Source organism: Sphaerodactylus townsendi, linkage group LG02 (genome assembly GCF_021028975.2).
Source record: "Sphaerodactylus townsendi isolate TG3544 linkage group LG02, MPM_Stown_v2.3, whole genome shotgun sequence".
NCBI classification, from domain to species: domain Eukaryota; kingdom Metazoa; phylum Chordata; class Lepidosauria; order Squamata; family Sphaerodactylidae; genus Sphaerodactylus; species Sphaerodactylus townsendi.
In genome coordinates this window covers 142306971-142319860 of record NC_059426.1, presented here as the reverse complement: position 1 = coordinate 142319860, position 12890 = coordinate 142306971, and the positions used below count along the sequence as shown (strand labels likewise).

The window sequence follows — 12890 nt, the reverse complement described above, 5'->3', positions numbered from 1 at the left end:
GGTAAACATGAAAATATATACTGGAGCCAGAAGTGGAACTGTGCAGTCATCAATGCCACACAACAAATCTACAAATACACATGCCATACCACATAACAAATCATGTTTACTATATCTCAAATGGATGTGATAGGTTAGCAACAGAAGTGCTCCTTTAAGAAAAGCTCCTTTAATAAATGAGTAAAAAGTGCATATTCATTGTGTGTAAGGGAAATTCTGGAAACATCCTCAACCATAATCAGGTAAATGACCATCCCTGGGCCAGGCAGGAAACAGATCTACTGCCAAGAACTGTGCTCCACCCATACAATAGCAAGGAACAGAACATGTGATGGCATTGACCTATCCCTCTAAGTCTTATTATGCTGATGCATTGTTTACACATAGTATGTGGCAAAGTTCAAAGTTATTAGGGTCACTGGACAAAGGACATAATAATATACAGCAGCCTCTCAAAGCACTGGGCAGAATCAGAAGAGGTAAAAAAGAAAAAGGAAGAAAACGCAAGAAGACCTGGAAGATACTGCAGGAAAGATACGTTTATGCATATGTTGTATATACCTTCCACACAAAGCACACATGACATATTACATAATACAAATGTTATCATACACATAGCAGAGTTTTTCTGCCCTTATAGAATTCCTTCATAAATGACAATTAGTGTGCAATCTGCACATAGACTGCATTACCATCTTACTCACTTGGTTGTTTTCTCAAAATAATTTTACTCGCTTGGTTGTACAGGTATCAGGGACCACCAACTGGCAACTACCTACACACAGCAATAAAAAAAGCCTAACAACTCATATGTATTATTAAACATGACATTCTAATCACAGGTTTCATACTGATTTCAACACAGAATTAACTTCTACCCCCCCCCCCCATTCATGAAATAATATATGAATGGTACACAATGCATGTCTGTATACAAAAGGTACTCACAATAACAAATAGCAACAGGGATATTAAATGAAAGCATGGAATAATTGTAGCCTGCTGCCTTGACACAAAGTGTGTGTACATATCAAAAACATTTATTGGTCAGTGTGTATGCACAGCACACATGAGTGATCTATGTGTATATGCAATTATATGTGCATGAGCATGCAAAACTGCACTATTTGATGTGTCCATGAGTACAAATTCCATCTTCAACACTTCACATGTCTGATGGCACTGCTGAGGCTATACTCTGGAGAGCACAAGTGTTTGAAGTATGAGCCACATAAGCAAGGAGGGATTCTTTCCCTACAAAAAAAAAGAGTCTGTTGTGACATCTGAAGCACAGGTAAACATGAAAATATATACTAAAGCCAGAAGTGGAATTGTGCACTGCAATTAATGCCACAAAACCAATCTACAAATACACATGCCATACCACATAACAAATCCATGTTTACTATATCTCAACACAGAATTAACTGCCAAGAGCCTCTATCCTCGCGAAAGCACTGTGAAAACACACATTTAAAAGATTCCATTCTGCAGGTTCATTGCCAGGTGGGCTCACCTGTTCAGACCCGACTAAAGGCGACCCACACTAAAGTTCTGCGCCAGCTCCTGCTCGGCCAATCCCAGCTCTGTTGCCGAGGCTTGGCAGGCTCGCTGACGTTGCCCTGGAGACAACGGAACGTTGCGAGCTCACAAACACATTGACGCCAGCACGTCGTCTCCACTGAAACCAGCCCCGTGACGTCACTGCTCCTGCTCCCTTCCCCTTCAGAAATCGGTGAGCGACGCACACTGAGACGTCATCAAGCTGGGCGGAGAAAAAGGAGGCGGACCTGGTTGTCATAACTGCACTTGAAGGTGGGGCTCGGTCACCAAAGCAGAAAGGAGGGTAGGGCCCGGTTGCCTGGGCAACGGGAGTGATTGTTTTGATTTGGGTGGAGAGGCAAGATTAAGGGAAGCGCGGAGCAACGGGGTGTTCGCAGTGTCAGGGACCCCCCAGGGAGCGGGCAGCCAGTTTGTTTTGCCTTCTAAGCTTTTTGTGGTCGGGCGTGTTTCAGGTTTACTCACCAGGCAACAACGGGTGGAAAGGGAGTCGGAATCCCCTGTTCTCTCTGAGGCAAAGGTGAATATCCAGGATGTCGACAACCTTCGCAGCAAAACAGAACAGGGAATGTCTATATCTCCTCTAAACTATAGTTGGTGTGTGGGGTGGGCCTGTTGTGACCTCCCCCCTTGCCCCAGCAGAGAATCAGAAGGAAATATAGATGCACACAACAGGGGGGATCCAACTCTGGCACACCCCTCAACACCCACTCAGATTTCTCCTATTGTATTCTGATGATGACAGCATTATGTAAGAAGCAATAAGTCCCACTGAATAAATGAGATTTACTTCCAAGTAGAACTGCTTAGGCTTACTCTCAAAGGAAACCAGCAGATTTGACGCTCCTAAAGTTCCAGAACCTCCCATTAAAAAAGATGAAGCAACAGGACTCAAAGCTGTGTGTTGTACATTTATAGGCATTGTACAGGTAATAATAGCAATAATAATAAGGTAAGAGGTAAGCGCATGAACTCTTTTCTAAACATGGTGATTTTTATTTATTTAACTTAAAACATTTTGATGAAGCCTTCTCGCCCAGATAGGATCCTCAAGGTGGCAAATGTGGAAACATTAAAGCAGCATTTAAAATAAAGTATACATAAAATATTTAAATTATTAAATAAAAACATGCAGACAAACGAACACAACCAGCGAAGGGGGTCAGTAAGAGTCACAGGGTGTATGGCAGACAAAACATAAAGCTTTCACGTACTGGCAGAAGACGAGGATAGAGGGAAACAGACAAACTTCGTTATGGAGAGAGTTGCAAAGTTCTGGTGCCACAACTGAGAAGGCCCTTTCTCTAGTTGGCACCTGTCAAATGGCAGGAACACCTGAAGCATGGCCTCCAAAGATGACCAGAGTGGACAAGTGGGTTTATATAGGAGAAATAGGTCCTTAAGGAATATTAGCTGATTGTAATACATTTCAAGCCATCTTTTTGTTATATGTGATCAAAGCAGCTTACAAGTACTAAAAGCAACCCCCATGAAATCGGAATTAAAAAGCAATGCATACTATTTATTAATTATGAAATCCTTATTTGCAAGATTCTTCATTCTGTGTAAGTATTCTTCTGTAGGTGGAACTCATGGGTAGTATTGTCGAAGGCTTTCACGGCCGGATTCAACTGGATCTGGTGGGTTTTCCGGGCTGTGTGGCCGTGGTCTGGGACATGGACAATATACCACACGAAACTTTCCCTTCTTACTTAGACACAGTGTGAAACATACTTTTCTCTGTGATACACCTCTGAAGATGCCTACCACAGATGCAGGCGAAACATTAGGAACAAAGTCCACCAGACCACAGCAACACAGCCCAGAAAACCCACCAGAACCAGTCATGGGTAGTAGTTGTCTTACTTATGTAGAACATCTTGGGTTTTTCATATCCAGTTGACTAGTCGTATGTTGCATAGCATAGTAGTAAAATTTCTAGAATGCATTTTTATATTTCATAATTGTCTTATTGTATTCCCACAATAAAGTCTTCCTTAAATCCCCAGCCCTTGGAATTCTGATAATTTCAGAAGCATCATGAGCACGGAGAAAGCCTTCAGAATCAGACAGTTTTTAAAAGTTCATAAGGCAGGTAGCAAACAATATGAATTTATGATCTTTTAAAACAGGGGTGGCCAACCTATGGTGCTCCTTTATTTCAGAGTTGTATTATTTGAGAATCTGACTCATAGTATGGGAACAGCTGGAGCTGGCAACACTGCACGTCTGTCATACACCTAAGGAATATTCTCCAGCCAGATCAGGAAAGACCCACTTGCAGGTAGTTCCCAGGATGACGCTGCCGAGGGTGGTTGAAAGCACATATGACAGTTTAGAATACATGACAAACTGGGAAATAAATACTACCTAGTATAAAAGGACTGAAGGTGTGGTTTTGAGGCAGACCCAGTTTGGTAACTTTGTATATCTTATCCTTTCTCCAACCTGCAGGTGCCAACACATTTTTTCAGGTTGCTGTTGCGATTGTTGCTATATGTTTTATTCCAACTTTGTTTGATTTGGTAGGTAAATTAATGCAGGGTTAGTTTAAACTTGTTCCTGCACCGCACCTAAATACTCGTTCACACATTTTACACATGGGTTTTCCTTTAAACTAAATCTCTGGGTCAGCTAAGAATTAACACCAGTTTCTCATGGCAGACCATGAGTTCCTTTCTTTCCCTAAGCTGTGAATATGACAGAATCAGATAATGCTCATCTCTAAGGTTCATGATGATTTAGAAATCTGCCCAATTCTAGAGTTTCAGGTCCACTCCTATGGACTACTGGATACACCCTTAGCCTCATTTCCTACACTCCCACACTTTCTTCCTTAACCCCATAGCAAGTAAAACCACACCCACATTCTAAATTTTCTCTATGCCTTCCTATTCCACCAGCTTCTATTCACCAGCTCTTACAAGGTGAAACTTTTTCTCTTTTTTTTAACCAGCCCCTGTGATTGTGCTTTCTGACCTCTTCATGTGCAAATTTTATTTATTATATAATTATAATCTGTTTTTCCCCAGTTGGAACTCAGAGCTGCTTACAACTTTGTCTTCCCATTCTGCAAAAAGTGTCACCTTCTGATTTTTACTGATCATGTTAAAAGGTTTAAAAACAGGCCAACTGACATTAGCGCCATTTCACTGTAGATCTTTCAGACTTCTTAGGGAAGTTTAGTTTGTGCTTTCCCCGCAGTTGGTACAGCAAGTTCCCACTGGATGATGATATGACAGTTCCTTATCTGAACAACTTACTGTGTTGTCATCCAAGCAGATGTGGGCTTAGAAATGTGCTAGAGAAGGCAGGGAAAGGTGATGTGAATGACGCACACAACATCAGTGTATTTCCTTGCATAACAGACTTGCCCAATATTTAGCTGAATCCAGATAAAAGCACTTTGCTGGTTGGTTTGAGTGAAACAAGAAGTGGTAAAGATGTTGGATCCCGCGATTCAACTGTTGCTTGTACTAATGACCCTCTTGACTCTCAGTCTCACTAAAAGGATGTGAATCTTGCTAAAATTGCTGCATTTTAATATGTTTCTCTGAAATCAAATTAATTTTAGGGCATATTTGAAAGGTTTTTTTCAGTATATACAAATAATTCAGTTGAATTAATAAAATTAATAAACGATTTTTACAATGTAAAGTTTCAATTTCCTAAGTGCAATTTTTCTGCAATGTGCTGATGTGGTAAATCTGACCACTTTTAAAAAATGATAGAACTCAGATTGAACTATAGATCTGTGTCACATATTATCATACTATTTGCATCATGCCCACTGTAGAGAGAACTGTTCTTTTGAGAAATAACTTTTAACCTTTCCTGCTTACAGGTAGATTGATGTTTTATTTGGAACAATAAGTTGCATTTTTCTGGAAAAATATGAAAGGTTAAAGTGATCTTTGTATTTAAAAAATGGAAAATAATTTTAGGTGGTGCACTAGCAAGTCAAAATGAGCCAAACTGGCTGGCATTACCTCATGGATGGAGGTCGTGTAAATTAGTCCTTTGCTAGAGAGCTTCTCAGAGTTCACTACCTCCTAGCCTTTCATTGGAAATTTCCCAGTTGCTGGTTGCATACATGTGACCACTTCGCACCACTTCGGCAGAACCAATTGTTAAAATGGTGCATGTAAACAACCAGTTGTTAAATTATTTGAATTTCATCATCGGAACTGATTATTAAATTATTTGAATCCCATCACTGCATGTGACATAACCTTCCAAAGGTAACAATTCCAGAGGAGTTGTATGTTCCAGAAAAAATAAACAGGAGACTCAATGTGCCTTAAATACTAACAATTTGTATTATTCTAGCCTGAGATTTCTGTGACATAAGTACATGACTAGAAGTCTTTATCATAAGTAGGAATTTCACAAGAATAAGTTGGCCAGTGTTACACAAACCTTTACCATAGTTTGTATGGAGAACATGATATTTGAGTTTCCACCTTTTAAAAATACCGACAGTATTCAATTACGTATCCTTAAATATCTTGTGGGGGCATATGGGTTTTGCCTGGGAAATGACTGGAACTGTAATCAAGACAAGAGTGATCTTTGCCAGAAATGAAATCCAAGATGCCCCTGTACTCAGGGGAAAAGCACATTGACAGGATTAAAGCTTATAAATACATGCAGCATTTTGTTTGTAACACATTTGTTTCCGTTTCAGAGGGGCTGCTGGGTTGTAACTTGTACAGAATATGGCTCATTCACTCTGAGCATTGAAGCAGCATTGTACTATTGCCACTGATCAATGTAATTATTCCTTTACTGTGATTCACCAAGGCTTCTTGATACCATGGAAACCATTTTGAGCCATAATGATGTTTTGTGTATGGGAAATTTATTCAATGAAGGTTTGTAAATTGTGTTTTGGGTAGCTGGGTGGAACCTGAGTTTCCTTTAGAAACATGGTAAGATTTTTCTATTTAGGCTGGTATGAAAAATCTGTCTATTTCAGATGAAGACTTCACTGTGGTCTTTTAGAGAGTCTTTTGTTAAATCTCTTTTTTGCTTGTAAAAGCTCAGAGACTTGGCTTGTGTTCCTTGCAGATGTGTCTTCATGGTTACACACAGACTTCAAAGACACATGAGCCATTATCATGAAGTATTTTTTAGGTATATATGTATAATTGGTGAGGAGTTTTTTTGTTTTTTGTTTTTTTGATCTGAGTAGCAGATTGATGCTTTGTGCAATTTGTGGGGCTTGGTCTTGTTATAATTTCTTTCCCAATTAAAAACTAATATGTATTCTATATGGCTTCATTTTAATTGATGTTTTATTGTGTGCATATGTTTTGTATTTATGCTGTTAAACCTCCTGAATCTCAATTACTAGGGAAGGAGTGGGATTCAAATAAAAATAGAGAGAGAGAGAGAGAGAGAGAGAGAGAGAGAGAGAGAGTACTATAACTTCCTCCAAAAATGTATGGATGGGAGTAGATTGCACCTAACAAAATTCCAGGACAAAAGATCCATCTGTAAAATACTGCTTTTCTGTTTGCTAAAGAGAACGACATCATCCTATTGATACACACTCAGCACTCTATTGCGCACACACCACACACAGAGTACTGTTCAGCCTCTATGAGGAAAAAAATGTGGAAATATTTGATGCTGATTAACTACATTTGAGCCAAAGAGAGAAAGCATACAAAGCAATGTGGGTCATAGCTAGATGCTTTATATAACCCAGAGCCGCGGAGAAAACCAAAATAGCTGCCTCCCTGCTGCTCAGCTAGTCTCCTCCATCAAATGTGGATAAAATTAGAGCAGGCAGTGACGCTCACCTACGTCTGCACAGGGACTCCAGGGAGATAGAGAAAGCCAGCCTCAGAGCTCTGCCATCAGTGGCATAGGCTGCCAGAGCAGTCAAGCAGAACCTGTCACTGGGACAAATGTATGGGTACCTTTATGATAGGGAAGGTTAAAACAACAAGTACATTACTGCTAGCTATTTATGTCAGAGAAATGCAGGAGATATACTCGATTTGTATGAAATTATGTCTATTTAATGTTTGCTTTGAGATATTTTTGAATTATTGCTATATATTTTTAAATGAAGCCTACGTTTGCTGTATAGGCTTCTCAGGTGGCAAAGACAGCAAGGAAGTAGCTAAGTTAAGTTCGCAGAGGCAGTTCTCATCTGTGCTTTAGAAGAGTGATCTCTGGAATCGGGTAAAGGTTCTGTCCAGTTCTGGCCTTGAGACTTCCAACTGCACAATTTTGAAAAATACAGGAATATGAAAGAGAATAAAACGCCCTGGCCAGAATGAGGATTTAATATTCAGATCCATATTTAGGCACACAAATAAGCTTAAGGCTGATTTTTCAGAGATGCTGGCCGCAGTTCTCAACCTTGAAAAGGGCAATGATCAGTGCTTTGGAAAATCAGGTCAAAGCTTATTTAAGTGCCTATATATGGATTGAAGACTCTGACATCAAGCTTATACTTTGCACATTTTGACATTCATGTCCTTTGAATAGCCTAGTAGTCACAGAATAGAATGTGACATCTGCGGACCAGATCTGAATTGGAGATGTTATTTCGGAGGGAGGGGGCACGGAACCAAATACAGTACAAAATTGTCAAAATGGACTGTTAGAGCTCAAATATTCATAGAGATCAGACACAAATACACCTAACAAATCTGCATGTGTTCCTATCACATTTTAGCCATCTCTGTCTCCTCTAATCGTGGATGAGAGTATCTCTTTTTTCAGACCCTGACAAGGTATCTTTGACTCTCTGAGTCAGCCCTCAAATTTAGGAGCTGGATGGTTATCAGCCTTCAGGGTTTTGTATTTTAATGACCATATTTTCTAATTATTGTTACCACAAAATCTATCCTAAACACTTTGCATTTCCTCATAAGTCTTATAGTATATTAATAAAGTATCTCCAGTTACCACAACAACAAAATGTGAACCTCAAATCCTAACTTCTCACCAATTTATCTTAATTCCATTATTTATTTATTTATTGAAAGCTCTATTTAATGGTATTTTAGAATCAGTCTAGAAAGCAGCTGTTTAAGACATGAAATCATGTTTAAGACATGTTTAAGACATGAATTCACATAGAAACAAGCAATTGTGGGCAAGGGCAAGTGAGGAGCAGCTGTGTTATCACTCTGTACTTGGGACCAGGATGGGATTGCCCCTGTGCTTGCAAGGCCATAACAAGGACTCAGAAAATGCTAAAGATTTTACCAGTTGCTGTTTTATTTGTTTGTTTGTTTGTTTGTTTGTTTGTTTGGAAAAATTCATCCACCAACCTGCCTTGGAACTTAGCTATTAAACATTCATTCATTCATTCATTCATTCATTCATTCATTCATTCATTCATTCATTCATTCATTGTGTGTGAGAGACAGAGAGAAGCAATTACAAGAACTTCATATACATGTATGACATAAAAACGGAACAAGATATATTCTAATGTGGAATGATAATAAGATTTGTATTTCTACTGAGTATTGTTGAGAGACACAACAGTGAAATAATTGCTGAAAATACTGGGCAGCATTTTATGCTTGTTTCTTTTTGAAATCAGCTATGGCGGGTATACTCTGCAGGCATCAAACCCCCCCCCCCCCCCGCTGAGTTCCTTCTCCTTCCCAAGCTCCAGCATCCTCAGTCTGTCTCCCCAAATCTTCAGTAATTTCCTAGCAATTCATTTACTCCAGACTAAAGGAATTTTCCATGACTGAGGCATGGTCTCAGTCATTAAAAAAAGTGTTATAATTGCAATTTGTAGTTTGGTAGCCCAATGCTGTATTACTTTTGACCACTGAGAAAGGCCAGTTGGTCAAATGTTTTTAAGGGTTAAAAAAGAATCCCACAGATCTCTCAGTGTATTGTTATTGTGAAACTGTATGTGTAAAGTAGGCTATTATTGGCCTTTTACAAGTTCAAGTGAGGTGATTTAAATTTGTAATAAATAAATATGTGTTTTTGATATTTAGCAGTTTTATATTTAGTGGCCCCTTAAGCAATTTTTTGACCTTCTGGTACTTAGTTCTAGTTTTGTAGAGTTAAATTTGGTCTCTCTTTTTTTGTGCTCCCAAATCTTAAGAAATTTCCTAACCTGGAGATGGCAGCCCTCATTGTAAACTATCTCACCAGCCATATCCATCTAATAGCTGTTAACAACATTCCAAGATAGTAGTCTGGCAGCAGCCATGCCATACGAATGACCCGAGAGCCAGCGGGGTATTACAGTTGGAAGAGAGACCCAAATTCAAATTTGCCCAAACTACCTCACAAGGTTGTTGTGAGAATGAAATGGATGAGAGGGAAGACATGCCCCAATCTCCTTGGAAGAATGGTGGGGAAAAGAGTGATAACTGCTAATAGCCATTGATAAACTTATCCTTATTTTTCTTTTTATATACTATACCTATACTCTGTTCCACAGAAAGATGATAGTAGGGTTGTATATTCTTCTGCCACAAAACAAAGCATTCCGGACCTTCTTTGTTGTGGAATGTTCCACCTGGGTCCTAGTGCCTACCTAACCCTACTTCCCCCCATTGTTTGAAAGTCATTCAGCGAGCTATAAATGCTCTTGTCTCAAAGTACCCTGTTCAATAATGGTTTTGACAAAGGCAGCATGAAAATGAATGATAATTCTCATATTCATTTGGGACTATATTTTAATGCAGAAGCATACAATTTTCTCAATTGCTGTACATCAACTGACCATACTATCATTTTTCTGTGGAACGGAGCATATCAACTATCATTGCATTTTGGTGCAATGATTCCAGGTTCTCATCTCTGTGAGAGAAGAGAGTTCTATCTTTCCCCTACAGTATTCATAACTATGTAGCCTCTTTTTATACCCAAACTCTGTCTTTAAAAAAAACCAGACATTCCCTACATCTTTCATTGAAGAGAATGGGCTTGGGAGAGGCATTGATTCCCATGACCAACTAATTTTCCTTAAGCCCATAGTCTGCTGCCTGTGCATGTAGGTTTTTCAGGTTTTTCAGATAATTCAAAAACCTCCCGAACTAGTTTTTCCAGAGGTGAAAGTTGGCTGAATTTATATGCTACAAGCAGCAAGGCCTCTTTCAAACAGCTGTCCACTGTCTGGCAAAAAAACCCCTCGAAACACTTTTTTTCTCATCCCAAAACCTAAGCAAGGACTCTGACTGGTTCCAGTGATTCTAAGTGCCCAGCAGCCTCAGCTATATTAGTTGGTGGAAAAAGTAACAAGGAGATTATTCATACAGTACAGCTTAATTTAACGGAGGGTCTTTCCAGACACTGTGGCTTTCTGTGCAGAAGGGGGAAGACAATGCCGCCCAGCATGTTCTTCTATTGTTGAGGAATTGCTGCATCCTCACATTCAATCCACAAAGTGCAATTGCTTAGAAATCGCTATTGTTGAAGTGTGAAAATCACACTTGTTTTCCTGTGAGGATGGTGACTGAACCTATTTATTTATTTTGGGAACGTGCCCTTCTCCACAGGGTCTCATGGAAGTGTCTTATAACATATAATAATATTTAATAAACCATGGTATCATAACCTCCAAAAATAGGCACAGGAGTCCAAAATATTAAAACAGCCTAAAAATAGCACATCAGCAGTAGATAAAACAGCTTCACAATTTCAGCCTCCTCACCCCATGCTTGCTGGAATACAAAAGTCTTAACCAGTTCTGAAAGATAAAAATAGATCTGGCCTGCTAAACGCCTTTGCAAAAAAAGTTCCATAGCTGAAAATATCATTGTGATTGTTCTTTCTGTCAATCTGACTTTCGATGGAAAAAATGTTTCAGAATGAGGCCTCATCCAAAGACCTGCAGGACTGGAGTCTCACATGGGCTAATGGCTGGATGATGCACCTCAGCAAGACACATCACATTGTACGTCTTTTCCAGGCCTTTTGAATTCTCCACCATTTCATAAAGGCTTTTTGTGTTTTGTGCTACTGCAAAAGCATGGAAGGGAGGTTTTACTTTCTCTCATAAGCATCAAGTATAAGGTGACTGACATAGCTGCATTCTTTATCCACAGGTACACTAGAATTTGCTGCAGCTAGTATACAAACATCCTTAAGCAGTTTTGAAGAATACCATGGGCCGTTGAAGATTCCAAAAGCATTAACTCATCCCTACATTTGCCTATGGATGATGATTAGATAGACCATAAAGGTGATAACTGGTAAAAAAATTATTTATATGGGGAGGAAGAACATTTATTTGTATCTTGCCCTTTCTCCCAAGGAACTCAGGGTGGCATCCATAGCTGTCCTCTCCAACTGATTGTCTCAAAAACCTTTTAAGGCAAGTTAGGCAGAGAGGGTGATTGGCCTAAGCCCCCAGTGAGCTTCATGGCTGAGTGAGGTATTTGAACACATTTTCCAGGTCTCAATCCAACCAAGAAATCACACTGGCTGTCTACATTGGTGGCTAGGGTTTTTGTGTAACTGAAGTTTAGGAAATGGTAATCTTATGTTTTTGGAGAAGCTAAACATTACTATAGCATGGTCACATTGGAAGCCATGCTGTTTCCCTGGAGGAACTGTCTTCTGAGAAGCTATATCAGTGGTCTAGCCTAAGTGGCAGCAGTCACCTGGAGCACCCTGATGGGTGAGGCAGCTGCCAAGGGCAGCAGATGCCACAGCCACAAAAACAGATTCCCAATATGAGTAGCCAGCCTGCCCTACATCTAGCTAAAGGTATGAGGGGAGGGCCTGGGGCAGGGTCAGATGACCAAAAGGGGGTGCAGTGAATGGCAGGAAGGGGTAGAATAGGCCTAACCAACATAACAGATGGATCCCATAGAGCTCACCTCGGCATGTGTTAGTTACTGTGTCAAATGATTTAGTGGCACAGTTCTCTCTGCTGGATTTCTCACAAGAAATTAAGCTGAATACACCGCAGTTTCAAAAGAAACGGCACCTTTTTGTTGCGGTTTCTCCCTCCCCACTGCAGCGTGTGTCTAGTGAAGACCTCGATGTCTATTGTGGTTTCAAACAATGTAACACTCCCCACGAACTCACGATCTGGTCCGTGGGCCTGTTCTTCCTCGTCCTGATTGACGTGTTGTGGCGGGACCTTTTTAATAGATTTTTTTTGTGCGCAACTACGTAGCTACGTAGATTAATATGTAGAATTTCCCCGCCTCTGCGTTTGAGCAGGTTTCTTCTGATTGGCTATTGTGTTGGAGTGGGAACACTACTCCACCCCGATTAAAAATTCATGTTATTCTTATTCTCGTTTTAACGTTTGAGCGTAGCCACATATAAACAATTTTATCAAAATCATTGTCCCGTAGCTTCGTATTTATGTTTCTTTG

General features: G+C 39.9%; 1 long non-coding RNA gene across 1 annotated transcript; it reads right to left on the bottom strand.

Moving 5' to 3' along the window:
- Nucleotides 1–524: 524 nt before the first annotated feature.
- Nucleotides 525–1736, bottom strand: LOC125427010. Its single transcript, XR_007243622.1, has 2 exons — nt 1517–1736; nt 525–1254 (listed from the first exon to the last, which is right to left on the bottom strand). It is a non-coding gene; the product is annotated as an uncharacterized LOC125427010 (long non-coding RNA).
- Between the last annotated feature and the right edge of the window lie 11154 nt (nt 1737–12890).